This window comes from Podarcis vaucheri (assembly GCF_965113315.1).
Source record: "Podarcis vaucheri genome assembly, chromosome: 4".
NCBI classification, from domain to species: domain Eukaryota; kingdom Metazoa; phylum Chordata; class Lepidosauria; order Squamata; family Lacertidae; genus Podarcis; species Podarcis vaucheri.
This window is the reverse complement of record NC_138762.1, coordinates 88,735,098-88,751,687: the sequence shown is the minus strand read 5'-3', so window position 1 is coordinate 88,751,687 and position 16,590 is coordinate 88,735,098. Positions and strand designations below refer to the sequence as shown.

The following is a 16,590-nucleotide window of genomic DNA, read 5'->3' as shown; positions in this document are numbered from 1 at the left end:
TTCTATTATACTTAATATATGTGGGTTTTTGTGTCAGTGTCACTTGTGCAGGTTCTCTGCTATTCACTTGTGTTCCTTTGGTGGTGAGAGAGGTTGGGGTTGGCATAGGCTGTGGTTGTTTGTTTGTGATTGGCTGTGGTGATCTTTTTTTCATGTGTGAGTGGGGTGGGTGGGTGTTTTGGGTCAGGTTAGCCATATTGATCTGTATGCTGTTGGTGGATTTTTGTCATTGTCTTGTTGGAATAAAGGGGAGCCATACTGGGGTAAAGGCGTCTAGGGTTGCCAAATTTCAAAAAGTAAAAATCAGGACACCCTGAAAGTTGCTGAGCTTTTTTAAAGGAAGACCCCAAAGACCCCAAAATAGCACCTTCAGAAATTCTCCGGGGATGTTAATTCCACCCTTGAAATTCTAGCAATGTCCAGACATATGGCAGCCCTAGATTCCTGGCCTTCCCTTGCGCATGCACACTAGCACAATAGTACAGCAGTCAGATACTTAGTATGGCATTGAATTCCTCCCAAAATGTGTGGGTTCACACACATAGGAAGCAAATGTCATTAAATCTGGTAGATTTATTTCTAAGTGAATACGCAGATTCAAGTATGGCCTCTTTGTTATTGTTATTGTTGTTGTTTTATTGGATTCCTTACCATCTCTTTACCATATGGGCAAAGGCAGGTTACAAAAATATTAATAACAATATTAAAATGAGTGAAAACAATTTGGCAGGCTATAAACCATTTCTATGAAGGAAGCTTGCATTGCCTTGTTGGCTGAAGAAATTATCCTTCCAATTGACATCTTTTCACAGAAATTCATTCTTACACATTTTATACCTGCATAGTGATATATTTGGATAAATAAGAATAAAAATATCTTACCTAGTGGTAAACACATGTGCATGATATATCTTGTTATCTTCAGGTTACACCTGTATTCATCATGATTCTAGTCTTTTTCACCGAGTCTCATTTCTTAAATTCTGAGAGAAAAACCACCACTGATTTTGTTTGCTTCATGACAATATATGCTGAATATTGTTGTATGCAGATTCCCATTCCAAGGAAAGCAAGGCTGTAATCCATATTGTCACTTCAATATATGCAGAGTTTCAATGTCCCAGTTTGGTTTATAGTGAATTTCTAATAGGGTGTGAGTCATTTCTATCCCTTTGAGAAAAAAGAGTAAAGAATAATGTAAATTAAGAATCCTGATAAACTGGATTGTTACCTCGTACTACAAAACATATGGGCTACAATCTAGAGAACTGTTGTATGTATTAAACAAGATATATACCATAGATAGCCATAAGAACACAAAAAGAGATATTCTGGGTCAAGCCATAAACTAACTTAGTACAACATCCTATTTTCACAGTGGCCATTCTAGGCAAACAAATGCCTTTTGAAATGCAAACAACAAATGTGCAAAATTCAGAATGTGATATTTTGAAAACCTAGCAGCTTTTGCATTTGTCTAAAAAGATGTGGAGCTGCACATCTATGCTGCAAAACTTTGGTAATGCAACCATTGAGTGTTTGGCTATCAAAGAACAAGCATCTTTATATCAGGACTGCAGATATTTTGCTCTCTTGCATGTGGTGGGCCTTTTCAGAATTTGCAAATCCAGGTAGCAAATCCAGACAGAACAAATTATTCCATGGTCTGATCAGCAAATGCATTAAAGAACCTCATTTATTCCATAGAATTGCTGGAATAACTTGTGCTTCTGAGCCTCCTCAGATGTTGAGTCACCAGAGAACTGATCGGCTGCATGAGGGTAAAAATAGAATAAAACAAATCTCAGATAAATAAAGGACTCCTGTGCACAATCCAACACTTGGGGGAGATCATGTGAATTTGTGGGCACTTCCCAGAGGACCAGACCTTCAAAAATCAATGCATAGATTACAAAAAGCTAAATATACAGGGTTGTGATTAGAAACACCCACTGGTTTTGCAATATGCACAAGTTGCTAAGTTGACTTCTTTATTTTAAAAAACCCCACACCTTTTTGCTATATATACAAACTGGAACAAGTATTTGGGTGGCGAGAGGAAGGTTATGTCAAAACCTATTTCCATTTCAACTTTTCTGAAGTGTGTTTATTCATCCTGAAAAGTGGCACTTATTATTCCAACCTCGATGCAGTTATTTTAATTAGAGATTTTTTTTTGCATTTCCTGAAGTAGAATGTATTGAAAGCTATCTTGCAGAGTCTCTAAAGATCTCACAGGTATGCCACATCTTTTTAAATCAATTGCACAGCAGAAATTGTAGGTTTTTTAAAAAAAAAACCAGTCCAATGAAATATTTAAAGGGTAGAAAAGAGAGGAAAGGGAACCATTTAGATAAATGTCTGATGCACCATGAAAATAGTTCTACACTAGTCCTAAGAACAGCATATCCTGAGCTTATTTTATAACGTGATTCAATAAGATTGCAATTTTCGGTGTGTTCACCACAAGGATGGGGCAGTGGCTCTCTAAATGTTGTTGAACCTCAATTCCCATCAGCCCAAGGCAGTATGAAGATTGTATAGGGATGATGGGAGTTGTAGTCAAACAACAACTGGATGCCCACAGATTCCTCAACCTTAATTTGCAGGCTACATGCATAGTCTATTACTGAAAGACTTTCCTTAGTCACAATAACCTTTTTATCGTTCATTATTAACCTTACACTTCTTAGTATTAAAAGTGCTCCATTCACATACATCTGGGACGCGGGTGGCGCTGTGGGTTAAACCACAGAGTCTAGGACTTGCCGATCAGAAGGTTGGCAGTTCGAATCCCCGTGACGGGGTGGTTGCTCAGTCCCTGCTCCTGCCAACCTAGCAGTTCGATAGCACGTCAAAGTGCAAGTAGATAAATAGGTACTGCTCTGGCGGGAAGGTAAATGGCATTTCTGTGCGCTGCTCTGGTTCACCAGAAGCGGATTAGTCATGCTGGCCACATGACCCGGAAGCTGTACGCCGGCTCCCTCGGCCAATAAAGCGAGATGAGCTCCGCAACCCCAGAGTCGGTCACGACTGGACCTAATGGTCAGGGGTCCCTTTACCTTTACCTTTATTCACATACATAACCTCGGAAATTTTAAAGATACTCTGTTTTTTAAGATGAGGGAGTTAAGGCTTTGTGTCTAAAAGCATCTACTGTGTCCATCGTGGCAGGGGCACAATTATCAAAATCTTCCTGCTTATTTTCAGTCCAGTCTTATTAGCCGTTGTCATACACTTCTGATAACGCCAAGGTTGCAGGTTCTTTCTCCAGGACTGCTGCATATCCCCGCCTAGCAGGACGCTTGACTAGATGATCCTCAGGGTGCCTTACAATTATACAATTCTTGGACTCTATGAATCTCAAAAAGTCCATAAAATATTATATAAGAGGGAAATGGGATTGCTAATGTTTGTTTAGGAATTAGACATACGAGACATGATAAATGCAGAAAGGCTACAGCCTACCAGTTCACATGGACTTTTGCAAAAAACCTTTGCCAGTTGCTCTATATACCATAACTTATTTTATATAGGCTACTTTCCTTGCCGAGAATATACAACAGGGCAAATTAACTTTTATTCTTACAGTAAAACACCTTTCCTGATGCGTCTGTACACTGAGGTTCCATAAAAGTTTAAGTGGCTCATCATGGTAAAGTTCACACCTGACAAAGTATAACTAATGCAAAGCTCAGAGGTGTTATCATATCTCTTTTATGTTATTCCACTAGTTACACTTAACTAAATGCCAAATTACTCCCTTGGAAGCCCACAAATTGCCCCTGTTGACTCCCAGGGAGTGCACACAAAAACCGCCATTAGAGCTTTAACCTATTTTTCATGGGTTAGTTCGAAATGGCTGTCCGCAGTTCGAGCCATGCAGAGCACAGCCTCCAATCTTGCAGGAGCACTTAGTTCTAATGTCGCTTTCGACCCACCGGCTTAAAAGCAGCTGGGGATGTCACGCTGTAGCTCAGGGAACCTCAAGCCTGGGGGTGGGGCAAATGCGGCCCTCCAGGTTTCTCTGTCTGGCCCTGCACCCCTCCCCAGCCACACCCACCTCGAGTGTTTTTGCCTGGCTGGAGTGGAACATGCCCCTGAACTCTTATTTGGCTGGATGGAAGATAGAGATGGGTACACCAGAGCCAGTGTGGTGTAGTGGTTAAGATTGGTGGACTCGTAATCTGGTGAACCGGGTTTGATTCCCTGCTCCTCCACATGCAGCTGCTGGGTGACCTTGGGTCAGTCACACTTCTCTGAAGTATCTCAGCCTCACTCACCTCACAGAGTGTTTGTTGTGGGGGAGGAAGGGAAAGGAGATTGTTAGCCACTTTGAGACTCCTTAAAGGTAAAGGTAAAGGTACCCCTGCCCGTACGGGCCAGTCTTGACAGACTCTGGGGTTTGTGCGCCCATCTCACATCTATTGGCCGGGGGCCAGCGCTGTCCGGAGACACTTCCGGGTCACGTGGCCAGCGTGACAAAGCTGCATCTGGCGAGCCAGTGCAGCACATGGAACGCCGTTTACCTTCCCGCGGGTAAGCGGTACCTATTTATCTACTTGCACCCGGGGGTGCTTTCGAACTGCTAGGTTGGCAGGCGCTGGGACCGAGCAGCGGGAGCGCACCCCGCCGCGGGGATTCAAACTGCCGACCTTTCGATCGGCAAGCCCTGGGCGCTGAGGCTTTTTAACCCACAGCGCCACCCGCCTCCCATTTGAGACTCCTTAGGATAGTGATAAATCGGGATATCAGATCCAAACTCTTCTACACGAGCATGTGCAGAAACAAGTCAATGGTATAAAGGTATGATTTACATTTGTTGCTCCGCCCACTTTTGTCTCTGACCCCGCCCACCACTTGCATGTGGTCCCTAGCAGAGGCGGAGCTAGCCCGTGTCAAGCAGCGAGTGTCCCAGGGGGGTGGAGCCCACAAAGAGCGTCCCAGGGGGCTGGCGCACCAATGTCAACCCCCCTCAGGGATGACACCCAGGGCGGGCCACACCTATCGCACCCCTCTTCCTCATCAGTGGTCCCTGGATGGCTGCCCAGGATAGAATTTGCCCCTCAGGCTGAAAAGGGTTCCCCAGCCATGCTCTAGGGTACCTCTGGGTCTGTGAGCTCTTGGCAGTGCCATTTTGAGAGATCAGGATGTATTGCCAGTGATCATTGCACAAGAGAGAGCCATTCTCTATGGACATTTCACCATTTCTACATCCCAGGAGACGAAGAAAGAAAGAAAGAAAGAAAGAAAGAAAGAAAGAAAGAGAGAGAGAGAAGTCAGTGTTGAAATGAGACAAACAGCAAGTGTTTACATTGCAGATTCGCATGCCTGAATACAACCACAAAAATGATCCTGGAGGAAGCAGCTTGGATACGATGAGAGCGAAAGATCTGCCAAGGAGCCACGTGCGCTCTAAATAGCGATTTCCTCTGAAAAAGAGCTGAGCTAACAAGACAGTGATTTGTCTCCTGGGTCAAAGGTTAAGAATGATACTGTGAAGACTGACAAGTTAATCAAGAGAATTGGCAAAGAGCCTATTGTGAGAAAGAATGATGGAAAGAGGAGGCAATCAGGAGCGCTTGAAAGGATGTCTGAGACAGCTGGCCAAAGAGGACAACACTTCATTTTGTGCTTCCAAGAGCATGGCAGAGAACTGCTGCTACAGCTACAGGAAGCCTACAGTTACAGGCCAGAACTAGGCATTGTGGGGACTGGTCAACTATGTTTTAATCAGAATAGGCCCCCTGAAATCAAGGAACATGACTAAGTTAGAGTCATTAATTTGAATGGGTCTACTTGGTTGAATGCCACCCGGTGGGTTATATACAGCCCTACTCAGAGTAGACGAATTGAAATTAATGGACCTAAGTTCATTGTGTCCATTATTTTCAACAGGTCTGCTCTGTGTTGGACTAACATTGAATACACTCCTAAATCATACATGCCCAAAGCGGCAGTCACCCACAGGCCAGTGACACCTTTTCCTTCTGTAACATCCAAAAAAACCTTACCCTGATCCTGTGGCATACAATGTTGTGTGTTCAACACTCTATATCACTGACTGCTGTTGGCAGGGGAAGGAAGGGGAAGGAAAACATACCATTTCATTTCATTTCATTTCTTTATTTTATTTTATTTTATTTTATTTATTTTTTATTTTATTTTATTTTATTTATTTTTTATTTTATTTTATTTTATTTTATTTTATTTTATTTATTTATTATTTTATTTTATTTTATTTTATTTTATTTTATTTTATTTTATTTTATTTTATTTATTGCAGGTGTATGTTGTCTCATAACACAAAGTTCTCCAAGGGGGAGAGCTTGAGGTGTCTTTGGAGAGTCTGCAGGATTCAAAGGCCTCCCATTCCCCTGATGTGCCTCTAACAAGGGAGGGAAAATACGTGAGCCCTGGAGCTTTTACAATTATTTTTCCTATAACTGTCCCTCTCCACACTTCTGCCCTGGCTGATGTGAGACTGGTAGTGCTCTGGATATGCTGTTTCTTCTCAAATTCTCCCTCCACTGCCCTATTGAATGGGGTCAAAGAACATCGTTTAAAATTACAGCACTTCTATCCAGAAGAAATTTTGAAAGCATCCCACAACTGCAGATGGCGAGTCTGCCTTGTATATGTCACATATAGGACTACAGTGGTACCTCGAGTTACATATGCTTCAGGTTACATACACTTCAGGTTACAGACTCCACTAACCCAGAATAGTACCTCGGGTGAAGAACTTTGCTTCAGGATGAGAACAGAAATCGTGCTCCGGCGGCGCGGTGGCAGCAGCAGGCCCCATTAGCTAAAGTGGTGCTTCAGGTTAAGGACAGTTTCAGGTTAAGAACGGACCTCTGGAACGGATTAAGTACGTAACCAGAGGTACCACTGTATTCGCTTTCTGCTGCAGTTGGTATTTCACCAACAACTGTGGTATTCAACCCACTGTCCACTGTTGCAAAATTATGTCATTTATATAATTATGTAAATTACTGGTTAATCGCATCATTCCACCCCATTAATTTCATTGCATGGGAAACACAATTTAAACGGGGAAGTAAACATAATCAGTTACGTATCACTTGCAGACTCAAAGCAACAACAACAGCAAATGCCAGTTGCACTCCCTATTTATTTCTGTTCTGACATGGGATCATAAAATCATGGGGTCATAGAGTTGGAAGAGACCACGAGGGTCATCTAGTCCAACCCCCTGCAATGCAAGAAACTTTTGCCCAACCCATGGGCAAACCCATGGCTCTGAGATTAAGAGTCTCATGCTCTACAAACATTGGCAGTTTCCATCCCCACTTCCACCAAAATTTCCTGATATCCTTAACCACAGAGCTAACAATCAGATACAAAATGCTCCTATAACTCAGCCACCTCCTGAAAACTGGAGTAGAGATAGTCAGTTGGCCTTCGCAGATGAGGAAATTCCAGGATAAAGCACTATTTGCCCAAGATGACCCAATATCTAACAGGTTCTGAGTGCACCTTTCTTGAATAGCCATGAGGATGTATGTTCTATTAGTCCCACCCTGGACATGAAAATCTGGATGGATGAGCTGAACAGAACATAGAATGTACTTGCCCTTCTAAAACATATGCATTCCTAGATCTGTACCCAGTGCTGAACTGGACCACTGTTAATGGATTCACGCTTAGAAGCACCAAGATGGTAGCGTTGCCGAAAGTGATATAATAAACAGCAGTGACATGTTAGCTTGTAAATTGTGTTCAGAGTAACTGTAACAAGCACCGTGTTTACAGCTAAGGGAAACTGATAAGAAAAAAAACAAGAAACTTTGATCATGGTGGATTTTAATTTCTCAGATACTTTCCTGCGATAACAAGTATGCAAAAATCGGTAAGGTGGGGGAGAATGTTCCCAGAGGCAGTGCATAATTGCTTACTTACTCAAGTCAGCTTATTGACTGAACTTCATGATCAGAGGCGCCTCTGCACCTACAGCTAGGAAATTAGCCCGTCTTGATAAATAAAATTGTGCTGATCTTGGGATCACATGTGCACAATGTAACCATATGCAAAATAATGGGAAGAGAGAGAAAGGGGGGGGGAGATTGCTTCTGATTTAGTGAAGAAGCCAAAAAGGGTGTTTTGGAGGAGACCAGAATATATAAATTAGTGAGCTGTTGAGATGGAGACAAATTATGTCACAATATTCTCTACAAAAGGCCTTTCCATCCCTGCAGAATCAATAGCTTTGGGTAACACATACCACTGAGAGAGCTTGATGGAAGTGACACAGGTTCTCGTGACTATGTGAAGAATAATGGGAATTATTTACAAAACAGCTGGACATACTGCAGTTACAATTCATTCTGGCTACGTCTCAACAGGGGGAATGTAATAGAGACCAATCTGGTCCCATAAAATGACAGTAACAGAATGCCTTCTCGGGCGAGAAGGAAGCCTGCTTAATACGTTCCTTCCGTATAAAAAGGAATTAAGCAAAACAGTTAAAGGAGGGCAAAGAAACCAACAAAAGCAGGGTTGTGCAGCAATATTATTGTGATGTGTTATTCCTAGCATCCTATCTATCGTCTAAGAAATCAAGTTTGGATTTCGTACATACACATAATAGCATTTTCATTAGAAAACGTCATTTGAGACAAGCATATATGAAAGGTGAATGATAAAAGAATTGGAGCAGAATTGTGACTTAAACCACCCTTCCTCAATGTGGTGCCCTCTATAAGTTGTTGGATCTCAACTCCCGTCTTGTTTCAGAAAGTTCAGATTAGACAGGCACATCCTTAAATGTCAACTGAACTGAATTTTCCCTCCATCCCTACATGGAATAACTCCTAGGAATTCAAACAAGGGCCATTAGCACTATAACAGTGAACAACAAGTCGTTATAAAAATCCCTTTTAAAGATTCTGAAGATTCTGCAGAAGATTCCATTGACTTAACCTTGCACCAATGTCTAAGAGAACATGTACATTTTAAGTTGAGTTGGCAGAAAAAGTAAAACACTGTTGGTGCCACGCATGTTCCTCAGCCAGGGCACCACCACCAATTAGACTTTTCTTCACCACCTGGCAGCTCCAAACGTCAGAATGGCTCTCTCTGAAGATCTGAATGTTGGAAGGATGTTGGAAGAAGTACAGTGGTACCTTGGGTTACATACGCTTCAGGTTACATACGCTTCAGATTACAGACTCCGCTAACCCAGAAATAGTGCTTCAGGTTAAGAACTTTGCTTCAGGGGAGAAATCGTGCTCTGGCTGCGCGGCGGCAGCAGGAGGCCCCATTAGCTAAAGTGGTGCTTCAGGTTAAGAACAGTTTCAGGTTAAGAACGGACCTCCGGAACAAATTAAGTACTTAACCCAAGGTACCACTGTAATATGCAATAAGTACAGTGGTGCCCCGCAAGATGAATGCCTCGCAAGACGGAAAACTCGCTAGACGAAAGAGTTTTCCGTTTTGGAGGTGCTTCGCAAAACGAATTTCCTATGGGCTTGCTTCGCAAGACGACAATGTCTTGTGAGTTCCTGCTGGTTTTTTCCCCTCCCCCACTTTCCCTAAACCGCTAAGCCGCTTATCAGCTGATCCGATCAGCAGATAAGCCGCTAAAAGCCGCTAAAAGCCGCTAATAGCGCTAATCCACTAATCTGTCAATGGGCTTGCTTCGCAAGACGAAAAAACCGCTAGACGAAGAGAATCACAGAACGGATTCTTGTCGTCTTGCGAGGCACCACTGTAACACAATAAAATAAAAATAAGGGACAACTAAGAGGTGCTTTAGTAGGGTTCCATAGCATTTGTTCTCATCAGACTATTGGTTATTTCCAGCATATAAATCAGTCCTTGCTCTCCCACTATTAGAACCAGAATATTCACTAACAAGGAAGCATCTTCAGGCCAACACGGCAATGAGAAGCATCTTAAACTGCTCACACATTTTACCTATTAGACCAAGTTATTTTATTAAAGTGAATATGGTAGATTGGTTCCTATGGAAATAATGCTCCTTTGCATATTGAGTGATGACAGACATACATATCAATTACAGTTGTACCTCGGGTTACATACGCTTCAGGTTACATACGCTTCAGGTTACAGACTCCGCTAACCCAGAAATAGTGCTTCAGGTTAAGAACTTTGCTTCAGGATGAGAACAGAAATCGTGCTCCAGCGGTGCGGTGGCAGCAGGAGGCCCCATTAGCTAAAGCGGTGCTTCAGGTTAAGAACAGTTTCAGGTTAAGTACAGACCTCCGGAACGAATTAAGTATTTAACCCGAGGTACCACTGTACCTGGTTCTGAAGTCACTTTTCACTGCTTCCCACAGACCCGTGAATAAAATAAAAGCAGCTTGCGGAAGGCAAAAGAGCAAAGCAACATCACCCTGGGGTGTCCTTCCTCTGCTCAGATTCAGTGCGCACAGGTTTCTTGCTATTAAAATGGGGCTAAATTCCGCATAACCCATAGTATGAGATTGTGAGTGTAAGAACTGAAATGCCCCACTGTTTTTGCTCCGTATGACATTACAGGAACTCCAGTGTGGAGTCAAAGCGATAAATGTAGCTTTGGAAAACTTTTATTCAATAAGCAATCCTGGATAGATTCCAATCTTCTGCCTTTGGCTTGAGCTGCACCATAAAGGCATGCTATTGAAACATAACTTTAAATAGCTCACGAAGGCATCCCTATTAATTTGAAAGTACTGCATCTTGCAGAAGCCTTCTCCCAATTACTAGCAAGATGCATATGGGGTAGATGTGCTGGTCAATGCTCACCTCTGTGCCCTCATTCATTCATGGTTCTTTGCTTCTGTGCCTCTTAATTATAGCTGATTTTGCCCCTGGCCTTAATGTAAGGCAGTGATGTTCCCACAAGCGGTTTCTAAGGTGGAAGGAAATTGGAAAAGGACTCTGTCCCTGGTGAAAGTCTGAAGGTTTGCAAAATACAGGCTTCTTCCCCACTGTGTATTCACTGCAAAAGAGCCACACTCACATTTACAGAGCATTTGCATGATACAGGGCACAAGACATTTTGTGCCTGCTTCGGTTTGTTGTTGCTGAACTCAGAAAGTTCACTTTTTTTAGCATGATGGAACAGCTGCACAATCTCCCCAGTGTTGGTGGCCTCTTGCCCAGATGGTCAGTGGGTTTGGGGGCAGCTATGCTGTGGGTTAAACCACAGAGCCTAGGACTTGCCGATCAGAAGGTTGGCGGTTCGAATCCCCGCGATGGGGTGAGCTCCCGTTGCTCGGTCCCTGCTCCTGCCAACCTAGCAGTTCAAAAGCACGTCAAAGTGCAAGTAGATAAATAGGTACCGCTCCGGCGGGAAGGTAAACAGCATTTCCTTATGCTGCTCTGGTTCGCCAGAAGCGGCTTAGTCACGCTGGCCGCATGACCCGGAAGCTGTATGCCGGCTCTCTCGGCCAATAAAGCAAGATGAGCACCACAACCCCAGAGTCGGTCACGACTGGACCTAATGTTCAGGGGTCCCTTTACCTTTACCTTTATGACCTATGTAGTATGGCCTGCCCATTACCTTTTCTACAGTCTGCCTCTAAGAATCAACCCTACTATTTTCAACCTTTCTTCTTCCAAATATAATTGCCTTTCTATATGTTTAGTTTCTCCCACTCTCTCCCAGTTCCAGCAATGGGGAGGGGCAGTTCATGATTGGGAGTGTAGTGAGAGAAAAAAAGGATTCTTTGATCCCCGTTCCTCCACACCGGGGTCCAAAAAAAAAAAATCATGCACCCAATCCCAAAATTTGGGGTGGTGAAAGTTGAGGTGTCCACTTTGTTCCATAGAATAGTAGGGTTGGAAGGGAGCTCTGGCGTCATCTAGTCCAGCCCCCTGCACTGCAGAAATCAAAAGCTGAGGAATCCCTGACTGATTGCCCTCCAACCTCTGTTTAAAAATCTTCAATGGAGGAGAGTTCACCACGTTCCGAGGAAGTCCGTTCCACTGTTGAACAAGTATTACTGTCAGAAAAGTTCTTCCTAATGTTTAGTTGGGTTTTCCTTTCTTGCCATTTGAACCCATTGGTTCGGATCCCACCCTCTGAAGCCACAGAACTCAAGCTTGCTCCACCTTCCATGTGATAGCTCTTCAGATATCTGAAGATGGCTGTCGTATCGCCTCATTGTTCTCTTCTCTAGGCTTCCCATACCTAGAGTTGCCATATGTCCAGAAATTACCAGACATAGCCAGAATACGGCGGTCAGTAACAGTGTCTGTGCGGAAATAGCTTAAATGTCTAGGAAAATCTGGGTGTATGGCAACCCATGTCATAAGTCTAGATTTTGGGGGATTGCCTTATAAATGGCTCAAAAAAAACTTCCTTTTTTTGGAGATTTTGCCAAGAAAGCTCAGCAACTTCTTGAAAAATGGCAGCTCTACACATACCCTCAACCATTTCTCAAAATGATCCTTGATCATCTTGGTCACCCTCCTCTGCTTATCAGTAATATCCCTCTTAAACTGTGGTGAGCAGAACTGGATGCAGTACAGTCATAGCTTGGATCTCAGACGCCTTGGCTCCCAAACAAATCGGCTCCTGAGCAATCAAAACCCAGAAGTGAGTGTTCCATTTTTTTGAACAATTTTTGAAAGCTGAATTTTTGGCATGGTTTCCGTGGCTTCTGACTGGCTACAGGATGCTCCTGCAGCCAATCGGAAGCTGTACCTTGGTCTTTGAACGGTTCCGGGAGTCCACTCCTGGAACGCATTCTGTTCGAGAACCAAGGTACGACTGTACTCCAGGTCGGGTCTGACCAAGGCAGAATAGGGCGGTACTATTTCTTCTCTTGATGTGGACACTACACTTCTGTTGATGCAGGCTAGAATTGCGTTGGCTTACTTTTCTGCTGCAGCATCACACTGTTGACTCGTGTCAAGCTTGTGCTTCACTAAGGCCATTTGGATCCCAGAAGACTGGAAACAGAGATACTATTTCATTTGCAGCTTAAAGCAGAACAGCAATGACTGGGGGGCTGTTCCATGTGTGGAAGCACTTACTGGTCTTGTACCTTTCCCTTCCCTCTGCTGCCTGCTTGAGCAGAGGAGAGAGAGAGAGAGAGAGAGAGAGAGAGAGAGAGAGAGAGAGAAAGAGAGACTTGGAGACATACAGGTCATTATCGCAGAGGATTCTTCAGAGACTTGCAGCCTGCTGACTAAAGTTTGCATCTTTTGTGAGTTCCCTTTGGGTGCTTCTTTGCTCCCGCAGCCTGACGCTGATGTGAAGCGACACTTGCACCTGTTGTCACCATCTTATGGTAATTAGCCCTAAGTAGCAGCGGCAACCCGCCGCATCCAAACACAAGCCATTAACATATTGCAGCTGTCATCAGGAGAGAAAAGCTAATGGAGTTAGTGGATTTGCACACCATTGCATACCTCGACTTCGCCAGCGTTAACTACCCGCTCCCCATATTGGGGTCATTGGGGATGGGAGAATGAAATGTGGGATGAAGGCAGTCAGGAGTGAAAGAATACATTTTACTGCAGGTTTACTTTCATGTATTATGCATGCCCTTCAAGGTCACTGCATGATCATTTATAAGATTTTAATGAGATATCAAAGTGGAAAGAATGGAATGTAATTAATGGGCTCCTTATTGGGTGGGGAAAACATGTTTTCTCTTTTAAAAAAACCAAGCAAAATTAACAAACAAACAAACGGCAAAGAAGAGCGGATGATGACTTGGAAAAGTTTTGTCCACCAATGAAACATAATCATCTGCTGTTGCTGTTGCTGCTGCTTGGTACCCTCCTTTTCATTAAAAAAAAATCCTGTCAATTGATTCTTTCCAGCTGGCAATAAAATAATGGAAAGAATTAACAGGCAAGCCAGCCCACAGCTTCTCTTTGAATTTGGGAATACATGAATTTTTATTCTTAGGGGATAAATAGGGCTGTTTGCAGATGAAGGCCTGAAAGAAGACCTACTGGGAGACATTTTGAGTGGACTAAGCTCTGTCTGCTGGCATGTGCATGAGTTAAGTGCTTGGATTGAGGCCAATTTAAAGCCCAATGCAAAATGTTGCATCCATGAACAGAAGCGGAAGTGATTCCTTGGAAGTGCTCATGTGTGCAAAAATATTTCCTCCAAACTCATCGTCTGCACAAATTGGTTCCAGAAGATCTGGTCTCATGTGGTTGAGCAGATATAGTCAAAGAGCCACTCCCAGAGGATGTAAACATGTTCTTTTGGAAACGGTCCTTTGTCTTGCTGATGCCTCCAACAACAGGCTGTGCAGGAATTGCCGGAGGTAACAGGAGGTAAAGGAGCTGGCAAAATGGCCAGCACTGTGATTTTGATGCAGTTGTTTTCAATGCAAGGGTAGTGAACATGGTGCCCTCCTGTTGTTTTGGACTATGACTCCCATCAGCAGCAGGATCAGGGATTATGGAAGTTGTAGTCCAACAGCAACTGGAGAATATAACAGTCCGGCCAGTGGAGCCTATGGAGGAGGCACTGATCCAGAGACCTCTCAAGATCTGAAACCATCCTGCGACAAAGATGCCACAGACATCTAAACTAGAAGTGCTACAAGTCCATTCTCCCACTTATCGGGGTAAGCATTGGGTAAGCCTAGTTTTATTTGGAGGGGAGGTTGTAATGGTACCCTGTTAAAAGGATCCAGGAGGAGTGGCTCCTGTCCGATGCCCAGACGGGGTCTAGGGCCATACCATTCCTCCAATGGTGACTGCTTGGGGGAACACCTGATTTGAAGTAGGTCATAGGGCGTCCATCCCCTCCACCAGTTTCACCCTTCGAAACACTCCCAGCAGATGGGTGTGAGTGACATGTGCTGTTGCTTACCACAATGTTGTTGTTGTTTAGTCGTTTAGTCGTGTCTGACTCTTCATGACCCCATGGACCAGAGCATGCCAGGCACTCCTGTCTTCCACTGCCTCCCGCAGTTTGATCAAACTCATGCTGGTAGCTTCGAGAACACTATCCAATCATCTCGTCCTCTGTCGTCTCCTTCTCCTTGTGCCCTCCATCTTTCCCAACATCAGGGTCTTTTTCCAGGGAGACTTCTCTTCTCATGAGGTGGCCAAAGTATTGGAGTCTCAGCTTCACGATCTGTCCTTCCAGTGAGCACTCAGGGCTGATTTCATTCAGAATTGAGACGTTTGATCTTCTTGCAGTCCATGGGACTCTCAAGAGTCTCCTCCAGCACCATAATTCAAAAGCATCAATTCTTCGGCGATCAGCCTTCTTTATGGTCCAGCTTTCACTTCCATACATCACTACTGGGAAAACCATAGCTTTTACTATACGGACCTTTGTTGGCACAAGGCCTATGGCCAAACCAATAAAGCTGTGGCCTTATCTGATCCCAAAACCAATATGTCATGTGTTGTCTAGTTATCTGCACCCCATGGAACAGGGTGGTCACGGGGCCTCGATACACAAGCCCCTGAATCTGGAACAAAGACTGCACACAGGTCCAGAGAGGAGCTAGCATCGTTGCCTTCAAGGACGTTCTGCTCCATGGAACCAGAGTGTGGAGCTCCAGGCAAGAAGCCTGTCCCTTTAAACCCTTTGACTTTTCAAGGAGTGAGCAGAGCCCAAGATGTCCCAGCATAGAAGGTTTCCGTTTGATCCCAGACATCATTGGAGCTTTATTGCTCTGTAGGGACCCTCATTGCTACTCTCCCTCCACCATGACTCGTGGGCTCTTTTTGGGGATCAGCCCAGGATGACAGGCCATAGGCTGTGCAAATTACCCCAAATAGGCAACATTTTAAACTATGCAAAGAGAGAGAGAGAGAGAGAGAGAGAGAGAGAGAGAGAGAGAGAGAGAAGCCGCACCTCCTTTAACATCACAGTCCAGGAATACTTTGATTTATTTCCCTAAAGCGAATTGAAAATATTCACTCACGCTGCTGAGAATAGCAGTAGCAGGATTCAACAGATTTTATTCTATTTTATGGTGCATTAAGGGCAAAATGTTTGGCAAACATCTTAATAAATAAATGCCAGTGCTCCAATATTATTTTTTTCTATCCATCTCTCCACCTGAGCTGATCTTCAGAATGGGAGAATGAAGCCATTTAAAATGCATGAAGGTACCATCTTCCCATTTATAAAAGGTTAAGTTCCCCTAAGTCAAGAGAGGGAGAGAGAGAGGCAAGGTGGGGTCGGGAAGGGAGGGGAGGGGAGAGGATAAAACCCTCTGAAGACATGGGAAAGCAGTAAACACGGGTGGCAAGTGACAGGAATTGATCCTGCTCTCCCGTTCCTGTCATGTCTCTAAATTTTATTTCCACCATTTCCAAGATTCTGGTTGGGTGGAGGGGCGAGGGGCGAGAATGCCTGCGTGTGTTGGAGAAAGAGGGAGTAGAATGGCCCCAGGGCAATGCTACCTGTGTCTCTGACTTTTCTTCAATTAGCAGGCCTCCCTGCCTGATTGTGAGATGTGTGTCCGACTGGGGACTTGGACAGTTGCAAGGTATTGATTAGCTATAATGTGATGTCAAATCTGAATAAGAAAGCACTGTGATCAAAAGCCTTTCGGCAGCGACCGGGTGCCCTCCAAAGCCAAGGGTCTGCTAATTTCTGATGAGCTCTGTTTTCCCTTTTTG

The 16,590-nt window shown here is 44.0% G+C and overlaps 1 long non-coding RNA gene across 1 annotated transcript in view; it reads right to left on the bottom strand.

Annotated features, from left to right (window-relative positions):
• LOC309530247 overlaps positions 1-16,590 on the bottom strand; it is a 209,860-nt gene that overhangs the window by 86,190 nt on the left and 107,080 nt on the right. Inside the window, exon 2 of the long non-coding RNA XR_014218724.1 lies at positions 883-1,170. This is a non-coding gene — a long non-coding RNA (uncharacterized lncRNA). The remainder of the gene's footprint in view (positions 1-882; positions 1,171-16,590) is intronic.